Here is a 19411-nt window from a genome sequence, read left to right on the forward strand (position 1 = left end):
GGAGAGATACTGACCTAGCAGTTACCAGCAAATATCCAGCCTATGTGCTGTAGGGGTAGGATGCCCTGGGTGAGGCACTTGGATAATGCAGAAACAGTGGCAGCCCAGGTACTTGTATAGTGCTGTGCTATGGGCCAAACTTTAAGAGGATTTTTCCTTTTGCATAGCTAAATCCATTATAGATCAGACTGCTTATATGCAAGTTAAATTCAAGAGCTGGTGGAGCTGAGTTTAAATGTGTGTGTGTGGGAGAATAACTTGACGAATACGAAAAAGAGACATTGCTGCAATGTCTCTGGGAAGATGCCTGTACATCATCTACTTGTTTAGCATCCTTGAGAGAACAGCAGACGTGAAGGAGAAGCTGTGGCCTGTGAAATGAAGAGGATGTTGTGCTCTTACTGGGAGAAAAAGAGGAGCAAGATCTAAAAAGCCAGGGAGTAGGAGTGAAATGAGGGATGCAGGTGTGCACAGCGGGGGCTGCTCCAGGCTGCCCTGTTCTCCCTGGGTGAGGCTCTGCAGAGAGGGAAGTGAGAAGGAGCTCAGTGGCAAAAAAGCATTGTGGAGGCTGCTGATTTGCAGGGTGGTGTGTTGGCTCTCCTGCTGGTCAGGGCTGAACCAAGGCATGGCTGGCTGGAAGTGGAAGAGCATGGGGCCATATTCCCTGAGAAAGGCAAAGCCGTGAAAAATCTCCAAAGAGTCTGGCCAGCAAGTGCTTGTGCCTGAGGCAAGCTGGGATCTTGTTTAGAGGCTTGCTGAGAAGTGAGCTGTGTTCATCAGCAGTTTTTTGGGGTGACAGGCAGCCACCGTGTTGGCCTGCTCCAGGATCACGTTGAGCGCTCTGACAGTCCGTGCTATCTTCAGCAATTCCGTGGCTTACATCCAGCTCTAGTCAGCCTGCTTCAAACCATGTGTATAGAATAAGCTTGAATGTATAAATTTGGAGCCTGCAAATGATGGATTCCATCCCACTGCAGATAGCCACTTCAGGAGCCAGAGCAGTATTCCTGAAGTGGCACTAGGTCCTCTGTTTCTGTAGTGATTGTAGCAGCCATGCTTCTTCCCTGCTGATGGCTTTGCATTGGATGTCAGGGGCTTAATGTTATGTGAGGGACTGGAATTCATTCTCCAGGAAAAGGCTGGGCTTGAGAAACCAGGCTTTAGTTGGTATGATAAATAGATAAAACAGTAGTTGATTATGTTAAGTAAATAAAACATCACTCTTTCTTGAATGGGACTTTTCCTGGCATGTGTGTATGCTAATTCTGTGATTTTTTTTTTTTTCATTGTCTCCCCTTGGATCTCTGTCTGTAGATGCAATGGCTCTTTTTGGGTCCCACTCTGCTAGACTCGTGCTGTGAACAGCACAACTCTGCTTTGTAGAGTGCAAACCTAGCAAATGCTGGTGAAAGCAGGAGGTACCTCCTGTGTGGTGTGTGCATGCACACCCTTTGCTGCTTCCCCCCTTGTGTGTGCAGAGGATGAATACGTAACCTTGCAATATAACCTTGGTCATGCAAGGTTTCTCCCAGTCTCATTTCTCCCAGCCTTTTCCTGATTTGCATGATACTGTAAGAGGCCAGTCGGCTTTTTCTGGAGGGCTTGTCCCACTTTCCACACAGGCAGCCTTGGGCGAGTGGTCTGCTCCCTGACCTGCTTTGACAAGCATGTGCTGGCTTCTTGCTCCACTGATGTGGGAGGCAGGGTGAGGATAAGTGCTGGGGGCTAGGCAGGGGGAGGACATCGCTGTGCTGGTTGGTGGTGTCACCTCCCATCTGGCAGTCAGTGTAGCTGCTGATGGATGAGGAGGTGCACGCAAATCCCTCCTTCACTTTCTGCCTCATCGTTCTCCTGGGGTGTGTGGCGGTACTGAAGTCTTACAGAGTCAGATCTGCTCTGTCTCCTCCTAAGAGTACAGCTGCATCTCCTCCATTCTGCGGTACTCAGTTGCAGCTGATGGCTCTGTAGCTATGCTGGTGGTCCCTATAATTTCCAAATATCAAGGTATTGATTCTCAAAACATATGCTCTGGACAGAAATTGCTACCATGACCACGGTGGAGGTAGGAAAGAGAGGTGTGAGAGAGTCAGATCTAGACCTGGAAAAGTGCTTCAGCCTCTGCTTTTCCACAGGAACAAGGCTATGTACTGCTGTGGCTCATAGTCAGAGGGACATGTGCAGGGTCTCACCAGGTCTGTGGCAAAGCAGGGAGGTAGATGGATGAGGGTGGAAATCTCTGATTCATGAGCAAATTATAGTCATCCCCACAATTATTGCACCTGGTTATCGGGGGCCTGACAAGATGTCCTCTGCTTCACATTCCTTCTAGGATGAACACATCAGTCTATGTTCAGTAGACGTCAGTTTATACCCCTGCTGTTCCTCTTCCTCTGTGGGGTGTGTTTCAAGCAGCCACCCTCTTCCAATCTATGAAGTGCCCAGGCTTGGCTGCCCCTCGTATCCGCTAAAAAGTGAAAAATTGCCAAGCATCTGCCATTGCCAATAGCTGGGGCACCCACTGGGCAAGGAGACACATTATTACAACCCCTTGTTTTTACAGCTGGGAACTGGGGAATGAAAATTCACATTAATAGGAGGAGCCTAGAGCAGAGCTGAGAACAGAAATTGTTGTCCTAGTCTGGCACTTTGACTGCAAGGTCAGCTTCCCATTTCCTTTGGTAACTGATGAGTGTCAAAAGATTCAGCACCTAGTTATTGACATGTTGCTAAGCTGATTTTCTGATGAGAGAAGTGTTTTCTTATCACAGTCAACCCTGAGAAGGTGGGGGTTTGTTTCCTTTTATCGTTTCAAGCAAGGCTGTCTTGACTGTTATTTTACTCTTTTAGATGTCTGGTCTTAGAAGTGATGTGAGTGGAGGCTGGGATGGCAGTCCTTTGCATGTCAGTCTTCCAGGCTGTAAGTGGGGCTTGTGTCCAAGGAAATGGATAGACATCCCCTGGTAAAACTGAGTGTCTTCTTATGAGTTGGCAAAACGGTAAGAAGATTTGATCAATTGAATAGAAATGCTGGAGGCCCCTGGATGGGGATTGTTTTAAAAATCAGAGGGCTTTAGTGTCTTAATTTGTGTTGGTGGCAGATGATTGCAAAATGAGCAATCTCCCTATTGGTCATCTGCACCAAGGCACTTTTTGTGGAAAGATCTAAAAAACAAGATGTAGTTAATTCACCAAATTGTTGAGGCTAAAAAATAAAACAAACTTCCCAGGGGGTAAAAAAATAAAAAAGTGGTTTTCTTCAAGAAGCAAAAACCCTTTACTTTTTTTTTACAAAGCAGTTTCCGAGGCACCTAATCTAATCTTTCCAAAACAAATCTCTGGCAGCCAGGGCTCACATGTTTTAAAAAACAGTGTAGAAAGGAATGTATTGTGACAGTTTAATTTGTTGCTGAAATATGCTCACCTCTGGGGTAATTCAGAGCAGCCATAGAGTGGATGATAAACCTGTTCAGGATGGGAGGTGAGCAAAGGGAAGCTGCTGAGATGAAACCGCCCATTCAGAGGTGTAATTCCTGGGATTTAGGTTTGTCTTCCTCCTTTGATTCTAATGGGGCTGTAGCCTGTTCAAATATTCTAAACAGGGCAGTTGTTGCTGAGTCCTTGCTGTGGCAACAAGGGAGGTTTTGGTGATGATTCTGTGAGGGAGGTGGTAGGGAAGAGCCTCTGGTACTAGCCAGCTTTAGAGATTAAATGGTGGAGGATTACAGCCCATAAGGCACAGGTCCCTGGCTGGGGATTTGTACAGGGCAGCTAGTTAGATTTTGTATTCACCAATCCATGGATGCAAACTGAGCTGTGAAAACTGGCTTGAAATTTCTACTGTTTTAAAGTAAAAACAAGGCAATTGCCTTGGAAAGGGAAAACAAGGATGCTCTTGAGAAGGCTAAGGAAAGACCTCCTGAGTACAGAAGATGTACAGTTAAAAAAAAAAAAAAAAGATGTATAGAGTTGCTTATCTCAAGTGTGCTCCTTGTAAAGAGGTGGGAAGCTGAGTGCCTAGGAGAGGGCTGAGCTTTCTTAGAGCATGCTACTAAGTACATGCTTTTTTTGGCAAGCCCTGAAATTGCATTGCAGCAGGGTTGTGAGGTCTTGTTCAGGTTCAACTGAAGTTGGTTGAACTCTCTTGACTGCAGTGGCTGGGCTGGTGGGCAGTGCAGCATCTCTCAGGTCAGTTCAGGTTTTCATCTCCTTTGTTTCAAAGTCTCTGCGCCTGGAATTAGTTTATTCAATTTGCAGCTTAGAGCAATTACAGAAGAAATCCCAGAGGAGGAGAAAAAGAAAAAGAACGCTACCACCTGAACAGATCAAAATAATCAAATGAATTGTGTTGTGGAAATGGGATGTGACTGGCAGCTGCTGCTGGGAGGTGGACAACCAGCAGTAACACTTTCTCAGCATGGCTTGCTGTCCTGGGGCATTGGGAGCAAATACTTTTGGGATTGGAATGCAAAGAGATAATGTTTAAAATCTGAGGTAGGAGCCTGTGAGCTTGGTGATGACTGAATGCTGGGGTAGAAGAAAAAGCTTTGCCAACAGTAAGTCACACTTTCAGGGAGCTCAAACTTCTCATTTTCTTCTGAACCCTTCAGTTCAGTCCCCCCATGGGTTAATGTTGAGCAGTCTCTTCCATGCTTGCTTTTTCCACCCCTATTTGATTTGAGGGCCCTTTGTAGCAAGTTGTCCCCCATACATCATGTTATCAGGGAAGTTATTCTGCCTGCAATCCCTGTCTGAGCTTGATTTTGTTGTTTTCTGTAGCACAAAGGTTGATGGCTTCACAGATCTCAGAATGCCTCCTCCATCTCTCCCCTGGCCAGCCCAGCAGCATGACAGCTCCACTTAACGTGCACAATCTGCTTTGACTTCCTTCCCCTAGACTCCTTATTTTGCAGTTGTCTGCAGCAAGCTCCTTTGTTGCCTGCCCCAAAGAATTGTATATCAGAAGTCATGAAAAGAAGAGTCTGGCCTGTAAATCCCAAGTCTCTCTGCTAGAAGAAATGGCAGTCCTCTCCCATGTCCTTGACCTAGTCCTGCTGCATGTGTTCATCCCTCCCTGCCTGTCATGGGGCATCTCCTGATGGGCACAAAGTGAGCCTTGCAGGCTCTCTGGGTTCTCACGGCACAAAGTGTTTGGTGCCTGGGATGTTCTCCTTTCTTCACCTGCTAACACTGAGGCAGGCTGAGACCTGCAGCTCTGCCTTCTCTTCAGCCATCCCCCAAAATTATTTGGATCCACTTGGAACATCATTACAGGGAGGTTGTTGTGAAGTTTTCTTGATGGTAAACACTTAAGGGCTTAGGTCTCTTCATCTCCCACTTGACGTGTAGTGTTACCCTCAGGCCTTAGGGCCTTAGGAACTGAAGTGCTTTCGTGTTAGGCGCAGGGTGAGATGGTCTCTCTCTGAAAAGCTTACCAGTAAAGTGCAAGATGGGGAACATCAGGGTGCAATTCCCCTGTCCAGATGTTGGCATCTAACATCCCAGCCCCTCAGTTCCCCTATACAGGCAGCAGAGGAAGTGAACACTTCTACCTCATGATAATGCAGGTGGATACCTGAAACAGATCAGACAGACTGTACCTCTCTCTGCTCATTGATGATAGAGAGGCTCTGGGTGATGGGCTCTTGTGGACATATCTGTGCTGCACCTTGTCTAGCTGCACTGAGCATGCTGGGGTAGCACACAAAGGAGGAAAGACTGTTGAATGTGGTCTGTCCGTGGCTGTCTGATCTGGTAAGTGTGTTCATTTTCCTTTGGTCAAGAAGCTACCCTTCACTTTGATTTCTTGCTGGCCAAGAGTGGAGGAGAGGGATGGTGTCCAGACAGCAACTGGAAGACCAAGTTAAACACCTCTCAGAGGTGCTCCTAGGACAGAGCTCCAGTCCTGTCCCAGCTCTGGACCAAGGGCTATTTTAACCAAGTGAAGGCAGAAAGTATGGTATGAATGGAACAGTTTTGTCCTTGGTTCATCCTTTCATACTGAGGCCAAGTAGCTGCTAATATAGGTCAGGGATTACTCAGGTACTTCTCAGGAGTTCCTGACCACCTGCATATGCCTAAACAGGTATTGTGTTGGAGTGGGGAAAGACATGAGACCTCTATATCTAGAGCTGAAACAATGCCATGGGGACTTCAGATTGCAAATGAGCAAGTGATAGCAGTAGGAGCCCTCCAGTGCCTCAAAAAGAGCTGCACATCTGGGTGTTCTAGGATTGCTGGGTAAAACTCTTTCTGTTAGGGGAAAAAGAGCCTTTTTCCTAACACTGAAGCACTGCTACATGCCCTATTGTGGCTTTGAGGATGATGGAGCAAGTTTCTGTAGATTGTATCCTGTTTGACCTGGACCTTTATGGTTTCTCTGAAGACCCCTGCATGGTCTGCAGGGAGCAGGTTGGAGGAGACCTAGAGCTGTTCTTGAAGGAACTAGAAAAATGAAGTTGAGCCAACTGAAAGGAATAAAGCCTCATAGCCTGGGGAGGATTTTCTTGACTGGCTGAATTTCCCCTTTGATTTGGAGCACTTGTTCCATCATGCCTTTTGCTGGGGAAGAATTAGCCCAGTGGCAGAAATGCAGTATACTGGGCGTTTTGGGAGTGAGAAACCTGTCTGCAGCAGGAGCCCTCAAGCAGAGCTTGCACTCAGACAGCTGCTTGCAAGCCTGCTCAGTAGGGGGTGGTGCCATGCCAAAGTCCTTACTTTCCATCTCGTGTCTGTGTTGTCAGCATGATTCAATGCTACAACCCTGAAGAAAGAAACAGTTTTATACCCCAATTTTGTTTGTTGTTGATACTCATGCTATCATTCCCATCACTTCAGACACCCGTAAAATGGTGTTCTGGAGAGTCTGTCTGGTGTGTGCACTGCAGTCACTTCAAACTTTACAATAGTGGGAAGTCTGTTAGGGATGAGATTTCTGACTGGTCCTAGGTGGGAAACACACATACTGTGCTACAGAAAAAGGCAAAAAATACCTTATATTCTGTTATATGGTGTATTTTCCTCACTTCACAATGCGTCTGATCTCTCCCTGCTGTCTTTCCTGGCTACATGGGTCCACCACAAACTTCTGTACTTTTCATCTCATGCTTTTAGGGAACAGAGAGGGCAAGTATGAAAACCCTCAGGAGATTTTTAATTCAGTAAGAAAGGCATATCAGGGCTTGCAGTTACCATATGTTTTTTCTCTGATACTTTCCTTGCTGTCCTTTCCCTCTGACCTTTGGTACAGTAAACAGCCAGCAGTGTTTGAAGAGCGTCCCAACAGGGAGGCACCTAGCAGAGCATGGGGTCCCTGCATCTCCCGTGCCTTCCTAGGTAGGTGCTTAGGGCCAGCCTTCTGCTGGCAGCATCCTGCTGCTGGCTGGATGCACCGTGACAAAACAGTACTTTTTACTTGCTCATTTTTGCCTCTGACAGCATGCTGGTTGCCTTGTCAACAGGAGATATTTTATAGGTCTCTGGAAGATTTGCAGCAGTGTCACTCAGCTGTTTGCTCTCCTGGTTGAACAGGTGCACATACAGGTCTTTGAAAGCTAGTGGGAGAAACCAGCATCCATCCATCCATCCATCCATCCATCCATCCATCCATCCCTTTCACAAGGGTTTTGTAACTGTATGACCTTTTAACTAATTTTCCTGACTCCGTAATAACATATATATGTAACTAAATCTAGGCAGACAAGGTCCTATCAAGCCTTGGGCATGGGAAATTGTGTAATACCATCAAGTTGCCTTTTGTGTCCATGGTAGACCCAACCTTATTGCAGCAAGAACTTCCTTAAGATTTTACCTTTAGGGTGGGAAGAAAACTGCCCATCTCAGGAAACCCAGTTCCTGCCAATAGTCCACCAAAGGCTGCTTTGGTTTCTGAGTCAGCTCTGCAAATACTGTCTAGTGGCTTCAGACTGGATGTGAATTTGGCTGGTATTATTTCCCCTGTGAAGGCTAGAGCAAGGGAGAGAAAATTAAAGTAGCTTGTCTTAGCCTAAGTCAGCAATACAGAGTTGGAAGTTTCTGTAGATCCTAATGAAAAGTTGCTGCCTTATCTGTCTTGATATTTTGCTGGTTGCACAACTTGCACATCCCATAGATGCAAATATTTTCCTGGGGTTGGCCCTGGTTGCCCAAGGAGGGTGTTTGTTCAGATTCTCATGCTTTGCAATTAATATAAGCTTCTCAACTCCGTGTGAGAGAAAGAAAGGGAAGTGGTGCTAAGTGGTTTGTGTTGTTTTTTTTTTTTCCCTCTCTCTGTGTTGTTCTTCACCAGCTGGCTACTTTGAAAAGAGCATGTTGTGGTTTTTTCCTTAAGGAGCAACGTGTTGCTGCAAATTCAGCTTTGGAGAGGTTGTGGGAGCTTTTGTCCGCTGGCACTGCAGCTGTTTGCGAGCAAGGCACAGACAATACATGGTGCTGTAGGTACCCAGCCAGCAGCCTGGGCTGGCTGGAGGGATGCAGGATCCTTCTTTCCCACTGCATTCCCACACTCACTTGGTGGTGGCTGGGAAATGTGAGTCCTTGCCTTGTTCCAGACCATGCAAGAGCAGCAAAGTTCACACCATGGGATGTTGTCAAAGGAATGAGAACCTGTTTGAAGTAAATACCTTTTCTCTGCCTCGTTTAGCTATGGCAGCCTTATCTTAAGAAGGCTGTATGAAGTGTGCTTGTCACAGCTATGTCAGGCACCCACACAGCTCACGGAGATATCTTGCGTGTTCTCTTCTGAACTACTGGATGAAAAGTGGCTACTTCAGAGGGTAAATTGCCTCCATGGGTTTAAAAGAAGGTATCTAGTTTAGACCTAGAGAGCACAGTTCATGTTTAGGTGCAGTGAAAAACCTTTGAGTGAACTTCATGAACTCCTCATTCATTGTGTTTTTCAGAATACTTTCTGAGCCTGCATTTGTTTTGTGCTCTGCAAAAGCAACAATTCCTTTTGGGGCTGTAAAATAAAGAATAAAACACTTGCCTAAAGTGGTGTGGAGAAGTTGTCACCCTAGAAAACTCTGGGCCGTTGGCTGTGTTTCACAATGACCTTGGCCAGTCACACTGCTCTTGTCTTATGACCATGGAGCCACTTAAAGGGAGGAAAAAAAGGCCAACTACATGAACTTTTATATCTGATCAGAGTTTTGACTGTTAGCTTAATTCAAATTTCCTATTGGAGTTGACATAATATGTCCTGAGTTTGATCAAAACTGAGGAAGTATAGGAAAAATGAAGCCTGTGGAATGGCAACCACCACTTGGAACAGTTCCTTTATGGAAGATCTCCATTTGGGCAAGAAATACTAGCCTATAATATATTTTACTTCCTACGGGTCTTCACCCTCTCTGTCCTAATCTTAAGTCTACAGGTGAAAGGCAATAATGGTAAATCCTAGAGCCTAATCAGCCTTTGATGGAGGGAATTGATTAAGAGCGAGACAAGCTCTACTGGAAGTTTTTAAGGATGGATTGTGAGGCTAAGTTGACAAACTTTCAGTTTTCTGAGATCTATTTTTTCCTTGCTGTTGGAATAGGAATTTTTATCTTGTGTTAATATAATCACGTTACAAAACACTGCAGCTTGTCTTTTTGCTTGAGTGGTGCTTCAGGTTGAAGTTGCCTGGTTTGGCTTGTGAGATGGTGGTTTTCTGTGGGATTTTTCCATTTTTAGAAAAAGCTTTTTGCAAACGATTAATTAATTAATTTTATTTTATTTCTTCAGTTGACGTTCCTGTGTGGGAACAATGAGAGCTTTGTAGGAACTGTACCCACTACACCATGCTGTGGCCTTGAAGGTTCATTGCAGGGACACACATGGTCCTCAGGGTGTTGCTTTCTGAAAATAAGAGGATTTTAAGGAGAAACCAAGTAGCAGTTTATTTCTAGCTAGGTGTGAATGATGTACAAGAGTGAGAGACTGCTGTGTGTTACTTAGGAGCCCTGAAAAACACATGGTGAGCTCCACTACCCTTAAGTGAAGAGGGAGCTTTATAAACACATCACCCCTGTTCAAAATCTAACTGGTGGTTTGTCTCCTCCAGGCTCTTGTGAAGGTACATGATCATGTTTGAGATCTCACAATATTGGCAAGACTGTAAAATTCAGAGTTCAAGTTTAAGCACTGAAGTTACTCTTTTAAGGAAAGAGAATTTTGTCATACCAAGGATCTGAGGAGATACAGATCCACAGAGCAGAGCTTCTGACTGCAGATACCGTTGTGGTTCTCTCCTCCCTTAAGGAAAAAAAAGCCAAAGCCCAAACCACCAGAACTCTGAAAGAGGTTCTTGTCCAAAAGTGAAGATTTTCTGTAGATGTTCCAAATGACTGTTTCCTCAGGGGGATCATTTTCATAGCTTGTGCACAATTCTTTAATCCAGCTTGAAGCCCACAAGACAGATGGGGTCATGACAAGAGCCAGGAAGTTCACATGATCTTACTGGACTGGATCATCTTTAACAGTGCCAGTTCACATCACCTGTCCATTTCTTTCTTTTTCCAAACCACTGGGGAAAGAAATAAAACCCCTAGCAGCCTTGTGACATTTAGCATTACTCAAACACTCTTGCAATCTTGAATGGTCAGCAAAAGGCAAATTTTGTGGGTGTGGGTGAGCAGAATTGGAGAGGAAAGTCAGATCATGCACAGGACCAGGCTCTCACTACTTGAACAGTGCCTTCTTAGCTGTTACAGTCTGTATTTACAGTAGCAGACCAAAAAAAGCCAGAGGGTGTGAAAAGGGATGATGCTGCTACCAGTATGAGCAAACTTAGGTCTTTTGGTGTACATCCCATCTCTATGTCCCCCCAGCTCTGCCTGGAGCTGCTTTTAGTGGTATTTGCTGTAGCCCAGGAGGTAGTTGCATGAGCTTTTTGGTCCAGTTTTCAACCCCCTTTCCAGAGATCATGGCTTAAGTATCAGAGCTTCAGTTCTTGTGTCTTTGCTCGTGCTTGCAAGGCAGGGATGACCAGCTGAATAAAAGGTCAGGACTCATTTTCTGGGGGCTGATGGCAAAGGGTCATAGCATGACATACTCCCAGCAGTCAGGGATTTGCAAGAGTGATGTAGGCCATGTAACAGATCTTCACACACACAGCACATAGAAAATATAATAATTTTACTTGTAATAATAAAGTTGTATTGTTATGCACTGGGGAATTGAAGGCAGATGTTTGGATTGTTCCCAGTGGGCTGAAGGGAGGTTCTGATTCTGTTTTATTTATTTCTTTATGTATTTATTACATGTTCAACCAAAGCCAAAGAACTGTGAGTCAGCGTGATTTTCACTGCTGGAGTTTCTGTGCTCTGGTCCCCAGGCATTGTCTAACAGATGCCTGTACTCACACAAGGCTGGATGAACCCAGACACTGCAGACTTATTTTTGTCACCCTGTTGCAGAAACTTCTTAGGGAGCCTCTGTGTATGCTTAGGAGCCAGTGGTATGGGAAAGCCTCTTAGCAGAGGGTCCTGGCAAAAAACTCAGCTGCTGATCCCAGGAGCAAGTTCTCCATGCCAGCACCATATGCAATTCCTCATGGCAGCCAGATCTCCAGGCAGGAGGAAACAACTCTGCCACCTCCTTTCTTCTACTTTATGATGGCTGAGTTTTGTAGTTGCTCTGTAGGCACTCTGTGTGCCTCCCTGGCTGAACAAAGGCATATTTGTGCTTTCAAAGGTAATGTCAGTCTGCCTCACTGCTGTCTCAAGATGCAGAAAGGGATAAGTGCTCCAAATAGGCTAAGGCTGAAAATTAAAATAGACCAGATGAGATCCTCAGCCAGTGTTGATTGTCCTGGCTTTAGTGGCACCAATGCAAGGCCTCTACTTTTTGCCCTTTCCTTAGGGTGAACTTTCAAGGTGAGATCTCAGTTGTGGGACTCTCTTGTCTGGCTCTTACTCCTTGGCTTGGGCTGTCCTCTCCCTTCCTTTGGGAAGCTATGAACACTTGCACCTTGTCCATACTACACACAGATAATGACTTAGGGCTGTCAGAAGAAGTTGTCTTTGAAGTTCTAAGTTTGCCTTCTGTGGTTATTTTTTTCAGGTCAAATACAGAACTGTTTGCATGAGCCTTATAAAGTCCAAGAATAAATCCAGTGAATGCTGCTGTGTTTCTAAATGTCTCTGCAATGTGTGCTTCCCCAGTGTTGCAGAGCTGTGCTTGAACTGCAGCATGAGAGAATCTTGAGGGGCTGGGGGGGAGATGGCTGGACACCAGGAAAGAAGATGGGAAGCCATATATATGCATGTAAAAACAAGTGATGTTTATAGTTGTGGCATCTCATTGCTGCAAGGTGTTAGGGAAGTCAGTGGCTTCAGAAGATAAAGATTTGAGTGTTGTATGGACAGCAGGGATAACCAGAGCTAGACATTTTTCAAAGAGAAAACTGGTGTAGGGGCCTTCTTTTTTTGCTTTTCAGATAATCTGGCAGGATGAGACCCTGCTCTGGGACCAGAGATGGTTTCCGCTGAAAAGAGTAGAAGAAAGTTTTGGGCAGTGGAGAATTCCCAATGATGTAATTGATGCCCAACCTTCGCCTACACTGCCCTAAGGAAGTTACATCACAGTAATTGCAGTGCAATACAATTCAAAGTCCAGAAGTCCCTTTTTTATTTTTTTTTCCTTTATTTTATTTTTTTTGTTGTTTTTTGGTTTGGGGTTTTTTGTTTGTTTTCTGGGTTTGTGTTTGGGGTTTTTTTGGGTTAGGATTTTTTTGTTTTGTTTTGGTTTTTTGTGTTTTGTTTTGTTTGGTTTGCCTTTGTTCAAATGTGTGGGAGCTATTCCTGCTGCTGCATGGGATTTGCCTGAGGACTTTGCCATGCAGAGGTTGATCTGTGATGGAGGTTGCGTTGTCACGCCTGACAAAAGGATGCTTCAGCTTAGAAGGGCACCTGCAGGATCACATTGCCCCATTTTACTTTTCCCGAGCTGTGACTCCTCCAGCTCATGTTGCAGATGTTTTGGGCTGCACTTTGCATGGTCTCTTTCTGTGCTCAGGATAAATCAGGTGCTATGGACAGGGTGTTACAAGTGTCAGCTGTGTCTGGTCACCAGGTGCTTGCCAGAGTAGTACCAGCTGCATCTAGGTGTTGATCTCTGGCTGACATCTCTTAGTGAAGATGTTCTTGGTCTAAAGACTTTAAGGTTTTCTTCTTTCTGTTTGCAGTTAGGGGATTGTGTCTAGCCTCCCTTACATCTCTTTGTCTATTCACTTCATGGATTTTCTGACACTCTTTTCCACAGCAAGATGTTATCCCTGAAGCTCAGGGCATGGTTTGCTTCCTATCTGTACATCTTTCAATCAAGCCAATCTGATTTATGTGACGAGTGTTTTCCCACTCTGTTGTGCCTGTTGCAAGTGAGGACCTGAGGCCAGTGTTGCTCTTTTCTCCATCAGTTGTTGATGTGCGTAGAGGAACACCTAAGTTGGGCAGGGTCTTTGGAGCTTTATGGCCATGTCAAATGCAGTACTAAAGCCAGATCTGGATCTACGTATTGCCTCTACCAGGGCTGTCCAAGAGACTGGAGTTAAGTTGAGGGTTTCTACAAAGTTGTGGGTACATCTAACCTTTAGGCATTATCAGAGGGACTTCAACCACTCTTCTGCTCTCAGGGGCTTGCTTATTTGTGAATCAGCTTGTTGAGCTCCAGTGTTGAAGAACCACATCTGACAGAGTCTTGGTGTCTTGTATTTCTGTGGTTTCTTTTCAGCTTTACTTGGCCTGCAGATGCTGGCTGCGAGCCCACCCAAATCCTGCTTGTCGTCGTTGCTGTGGACTCCCAAGGAAGCTCTGGAAGGAAACCCCCCCTGACTTTTGCTGATTATGCAGGTCTGCCAGCAGATGCTGGAGGCTGCGACAGAGGTGGTAGAGAAGGCTTTGTGCTCCTGTCCCCTGCACACTCAACCACAGCCACTGATGAGCACATGTTTTATGACAAAAGCTCAAATGTGGGGGAACAGAAATCCCCAGCTTTACCATAAGTTTCCTGTATGACCGTCAGGAAGTCACTTAATTGTTGTGGGTTCTTCATTGCAGGGTGGAGTTCCTTGTTCCTTTATCTGCTGTGCCAGTCATGTGTCACTGAGGGGTGGGATATATGAACCTGTGTGGAGGCCACTCAGAGTTGAAGGAGCATGTCTCCTCTGTCCATTCTGTGATGCTTGCAAGACAGGCAGGATGAGTCCTTGGTCAGTATTCCTTTGTTGCTCCAGACCAAAAGGGGAATGCCTTCCTTTTCAGTGGGGAGAGCTGCAATCCTCACATCTTCAGTCTTTTTTGTAGCAGGTCTGTGATGTGACAGTGATGAACCTAACTCCCTCACAGCAACATTGCTTGGATTTGTTTAAATCCAGACTTCTGCAGAGGGAGGGGATATGAGCATCACATTAACAAGTCTGATGTGGCTGAGATTTACTATAAGCAGCAAAGTGAGCTTTGAGTAATTCAGGACACTAATTTAACGAAATTCTGCCGATCCAAACTTAAATCTTGCACTGCAACCTTTGGACATTTCTGTTTCTGTCAGGTTGTATGATGGTTTCCCAGCATTGCACACACAATGCATTGGTTGGCTCTGCATGGCTACAGACTTGGTTGTGATGAATTCATTCATGGCTGTTGAAGGGCTGGGTTTGGAGGTCTTCTGTGGACCTCTCTGCCAGCAGTGCTCACTGTCCCCATCCCTCTAGGCTGCAGCTGGCTGATGCTGCAGCTGCCAGGTCCATAAATCAGCAGTGTGCCCCTGAATATCTGCTGCATAATGACTGATGCATATTCATGTTTGCTACGTTGTGTCACCCTGCTAATAATGTATCTTGATGAGAAGGAGAGCAGGGACAGGGTCCCAGTAGCTGGTGCCTCCTTGCTTCATTTGATCTGCTCTCTCTACTTCTGCCTTGTCTTTGCTCCCTAAGATACCCCCTCTCTTGCTTTTCTAATGTATTTTCCCCAGCTGCTTCTCCCAGATGTGCTAAAGCAAGCCCTGCAGGTTTGCTTTTTGTTGTGGTGCCTTGCTCTGCTAATAAATCAAGGTGTGTACCTGCAAAGGCCCTGCAAAGACTAAATGAACAGAGGAGGGTGATTGTTATGTTTGAGCATATAAATTAAAAAGGCCTACTAATAAAAAGACACTCTGGAAGTATCTGGTCTTGGCTGTTCCTTTGAGCTCTGTTTTTGAATGAGCTTTCATTGGTGTCCCATTAGGAATGGAAGGGTGAGAAGGAAACTTAGTTTTGGTCCCTCATCCCAAAATGGACTGTCCCTCACCCACAACTCAGCTGTGGAGAAGATGCAGTTGCACCTGTGCTGCTTTACCCTCTGTCTTGAAAAACGAGGTGGAAGAAAAGTCCTGTACCGCCTTTCCCTGGAAAAGATAAAATTTTGCAAGATATGATTAGCAGCCTGTGAAATACCACATGTGGGAGAGGATGGATGGAGGTTCACTCTGCTTTTCTTCTTTCAGTACAAGATGCTAAGTGCTGTCTAGGGAAGCTCGGGAAGCCAACTTGGGTACTAACCAAAGTGTGTCCCGAGATTTGCCTGAGTCCAAACAGCCAGGACTGTCTGTCCTGGCAGAGAGGGATCCCTCTCATTCCTGCTCTGTATTCCTTCTTCTAGGGGGGCACTTGAACCATTCCCAGAAGAGAGGACCCTATTTCTCTGTGGAAGCTTGTTAGCCATCCAGAGGGTGAGTGCCCCATGGGCAGGAGCAGACTGGGCTCCTGCTGTCCCAGCATACTCATTGGTCTGTTTTTATGCTGCTAGCCAACGGCTTCCACCTTTTATCACCCAAACCCAGTGCCACTGCCTGTCTGGAACTTTTTGCTGCAGGAGCTGTAGTGCAACAGGACATGTACTTTGTGAACCATTCCATTCCTGGAGACTAGAGTTCACCAATACTCTTATAAATCCTGTTTTGCTTCAAAAACTGACCTTTAAAAAATCTCTTAACCATTAAATGCTAAAAGAACCAACAAAAAACCAAAACAAACAACTAAAAGCATTATCAAAACAATTCTTGAAACTTCCCAGATGCAACTACCCTGTTTTCTTATCCATGTATTTGCTGGTAAAATATGTGTTGGATTTAAAGCCAGCAGGAAGTTGAACAACCATACCTATTTCCATTGCAAATTCTTCTCAGTGAAAAGGGCTTGTATGCATTTCCTGAAACCAGTTTCCTAATTTTTCTTTGTCAACAGTTGTTTGGGAGGAATAAGGAAGGATAGGGAAGGGGAGGAGGCAAGACAGCTCCTAGAGAGAGTGTGTTGCTTGACTCTGGGGTACCTTTTTTGCTGCACATTAGTGGTGCTCAGGTTGGGATTGGCCCTTTTCTTAAGTGATGTAGGTGGCCACCTTATACCAGTGACTTCCCCCTTTCGTGTAGCTGGGCTTCAGGTGAGGAAAACAGCAGAGCCTTCCCCGCTGCCCTCAGCCCTACCTGCATCTCTGGGTGCTAATCTGTGGATCAGAGCATCTGCCTCTCTGCTGTCTGCTTGTGCCCATGACCTAATTGTGATTTCATCAGGATAATTGGAGAGCAGGGCCTCTCTTACAGTACTCTCTGCTTTCCCACTTGATGTACCCTGCCTCCCCAGTTGGCTCTGCCTTAGGAAGCTGAGCTAGGGATGAGCTGCCAGCTCTGACAGCCCAACACAAAGACTCAGCAGGAGACCAACAGCTTTCCCATCCAAAACTTCTGGGGTTTTTTTTGGTTTTTTTGTCTCAGGTGAAAACCCCAGATGGGAAATCACATTGCCTGAATTTAGTTCCCTGCTTTACCACCATTGATGGCTTTGGGCCAGTCCCTTGGCTTGTTTGCATCCCCTTGCCTGTCTCTGCAGAGCGTAGGATGGTGTTTCTATTCGTGCATGGCCGCCTCCAGCTCTAGCACTGGGTGCTCCATCGCTTGCAGCTTAGTAGTGAGCTCTGAATTTGTCCCTTCTTGTGCTGTTGCAGCAGGGCCAGATGGCTGCAACCTACCCTAGCATGATGACAGGAGCGCTGGGCATGGGAGAAGCTGCACCTTTCCCCAGCAGCTTGCCTGCAGCTGCTCCTTTCATCACCAAGAGAACCAGGCAGGATATACCAGGTACCTTAGGAAACCAGCCTGGAGACAGCATCTCTTGTAATTCCACACCATTACTGGGCAGTGTTTTCCCCAAAGCCTGATATTCTCTAATAGCTGTAATTATAGAGATCCACTTACAGTGACACTGCATACTCATCTGCTCCAAGTTTCTACTTCATTGCACCTTATATCTTGTGGGAAAATCAATACAATTTGGTACTGAGACTGGCAAGCCAAGAGATTGTTCAGAGCCTGGGTTCATGGTTGTGTACCACGTGTTTTAACACTTTACATTTACTGCCATCTATAATGTGGGTCTTGTTTTAAAGCTTCCTGGGTACCTGTCCATATTTTTATATACTCAAGATATATCACACTGCCTTTCATGCTTATAGCGTCCCATTAATGCTTATAGGTGGGATTTTAATGTAAAGGAAAGTTAAAAGTTGCCTCTTCTCTTGAGCTCTGTTGTACAGAGTACTGTTGGTTTTTCTGAAAAAGGCTGGGAGGCCTGAGAGAAGTCGCTTTTCTAGGACGAGGTGGAGGGTTGCCAACCCAGGCAGGGAAGTGTCTGCCTCTGAACCACCTGCTCAGCCCTGGGAGGCAGGAGAGGAGAGGAAAGTGGAGGAGTCCTGGCAGTTTGCAGCCTTCTGCATCTCCACAGTGAGAGCTTTTCCTCCTTCACACTGCTTTCCCACACATATTGGTATGTTCAACACTGAGTCCTGACTGCAAGATAGGAGCTCAGGTTTTATTTAACATCTCACATTGTCCTGTCCTGCACTGTGGCCTCTTCATGTCTTTGTTATCCATCTCTACCAACTTTCAGACACAACTTCAGTTTCCTTCCTTATGCAGGTTACTCTTGCTCGTGTAGAGTCTCAAAGAGTGCTGAAGTGTTGGATCCTAAATCACAAGTGTAATTTAAAAACTGTCTTCAGTTTTTTCACATCACAGGCCCTGCCAGATGCAGAGAACTGTGACTTGGGTGCTAGCACAGGTGGTCTCTCCCATCTGCATGTGATTTTTTTTTTTTAAGGGTCTGTGTTCACCAGTGGTGTGAGATGTATAATTTGCTTGCCTGTTTCTTTCACCCTTTCTGTGGGCTGGCAGCAGTTAACCCACAGAGCAGTGTGCTTTCCCTGTCTGGAAGTTAGCTTGGAAGATTGGTTCTTCTGCAGAGACTGTGGTGGGATGAGTAGCTCGGTATCAGTGAGACAAAGAAAGTGGTGGTGGTGGGAGGCGAAGGTCCCACCATGATTCTAAAGCATATCCCAGCACCTTCCAGAGTTTCCTGACTGCACGCTGCTCCTCGTGCCCCATTCATGATGCTGGAGACATGGCACGAGCAGTCCTCACTTACAAGTTTCTGAGATAATGGGCCTGCTCATCTTTCTTTGGAAAATAGTAATTTTGGTGGCCTGTATTGGGTGTGGAGAGTGGAGTGGAGAGTGGAGTGCAGGGGCAATTTCTTCATCCAGAGGAAAGCTCTTGTGTAGTTGGTTTGTTCTCTGGGTTTATTGTGTTACTGAGTGATTTAGGTTGTTTGCTGTTTTGGGTAGTTATAGCTACCTACCAGTTGTTTTTCTTGGAATAAGCTGCCAACAAAGAACTTTTTAAAGAATATTTACTTCTTGAGAGGTAAAGTTAAGAACAGTGTAGTTGCACTGTCTTATCTTACTGCCAACAGCAGGTGATTGCACAGCTTTGTCTGTTACTTAAATGTCTGACAGCTGAAGCAGGAACCAGAGAACAGAGAATAGGTAGCAGCTTTGGAGAGAATGATACTGTCTTGTTTTCCTTTGCCCTTCCATATTTTCCCAAGCCCTTTGTGGTTGGGTAGTCTCTGGCAGAGGGGTTGTGTTGCCAGAGGTGTTTTGACTGCAAACTGTGAGGGCTGGGCCTGGTGCAGTGACCAGTCCATGCCTGTTCAAGACTGTGCAAAGCTGAGGCTTGCACACTGCTGCTGGGAGATGTTTATGGCTGCTGTGGAGAGCAATCCCTCCTTTCCAGACCTGCCCATCCCTCGGACCTGCCCGCAACTTTCTGCTCTTCTTCCTCACAGGTTTCTCCTTGAATGTGCATCTGTATTTTGAGCCTCCTACATTATGTCATTTCTTACCCCTTTTCTTCCTTTCCTCTGCAGCAATGTTTTTGTGCTCAGTCCCTTGGGACAGGCTCCCTTTTCCTTCACATCTTGAAGAGCTAGCAGAGGATGGAGGAAGGCATTCTGCTTGTTTTTGGCTTTTTTGCTTTTTTTCCCCCTAACAGAAGACATTTGTTATCTCCAAGTCATCTCTCCAAAGCAGGACCAGTATTTGCAACTTTTATTCTCTCTTTG

The 19411-nt window shown here is 45.7% G+C and overlaps 1 protein-coding gene across 2 annotated transcripts in view; it reads left to right on the forward strand.

Moving 5' to 3' along the window:
- Window positions 1–19411, forward strand: part of HRAS (HRas proto-oncogene, GTPase) — a 40120-nt gene that overhangs the window by 5071 nt on the left and 15638 nt on the right. Inside the window, exon 2 of one of the 2 annotated variants that reach the window (XM_041481261.1) lies at window positions 15618–15687. The exons of the other annotated variant lie outside the window; for it this stretch is intronic. The gene's annotated coding sequence lies outside the window, so the exon portion shown is untranslated. The remainder of the gene's footprint in view (window positions 1–15617; window positions 15688–19411) is intronic. 2 annotated transcript variants of the gene reach the window in all.

Source organism: Pyrgilauda ruficollis, unplaced genomic scaffold, assembly GCF_017590135.1.
Source record: "Pyrgilauda ruficollis isolate IOZ18807 unplaced genomic scaffold, ASM1759013v1 scaffold55, whole genome shotgun sequence".
Classification (NCBI taxonomy): domain Eukaryota; kingdom Metazoa; phylum Chordata; class Aves; order Passeriformes; family Passeridae; genus Pyrgilauda; species Pyrgilauda ruficollis.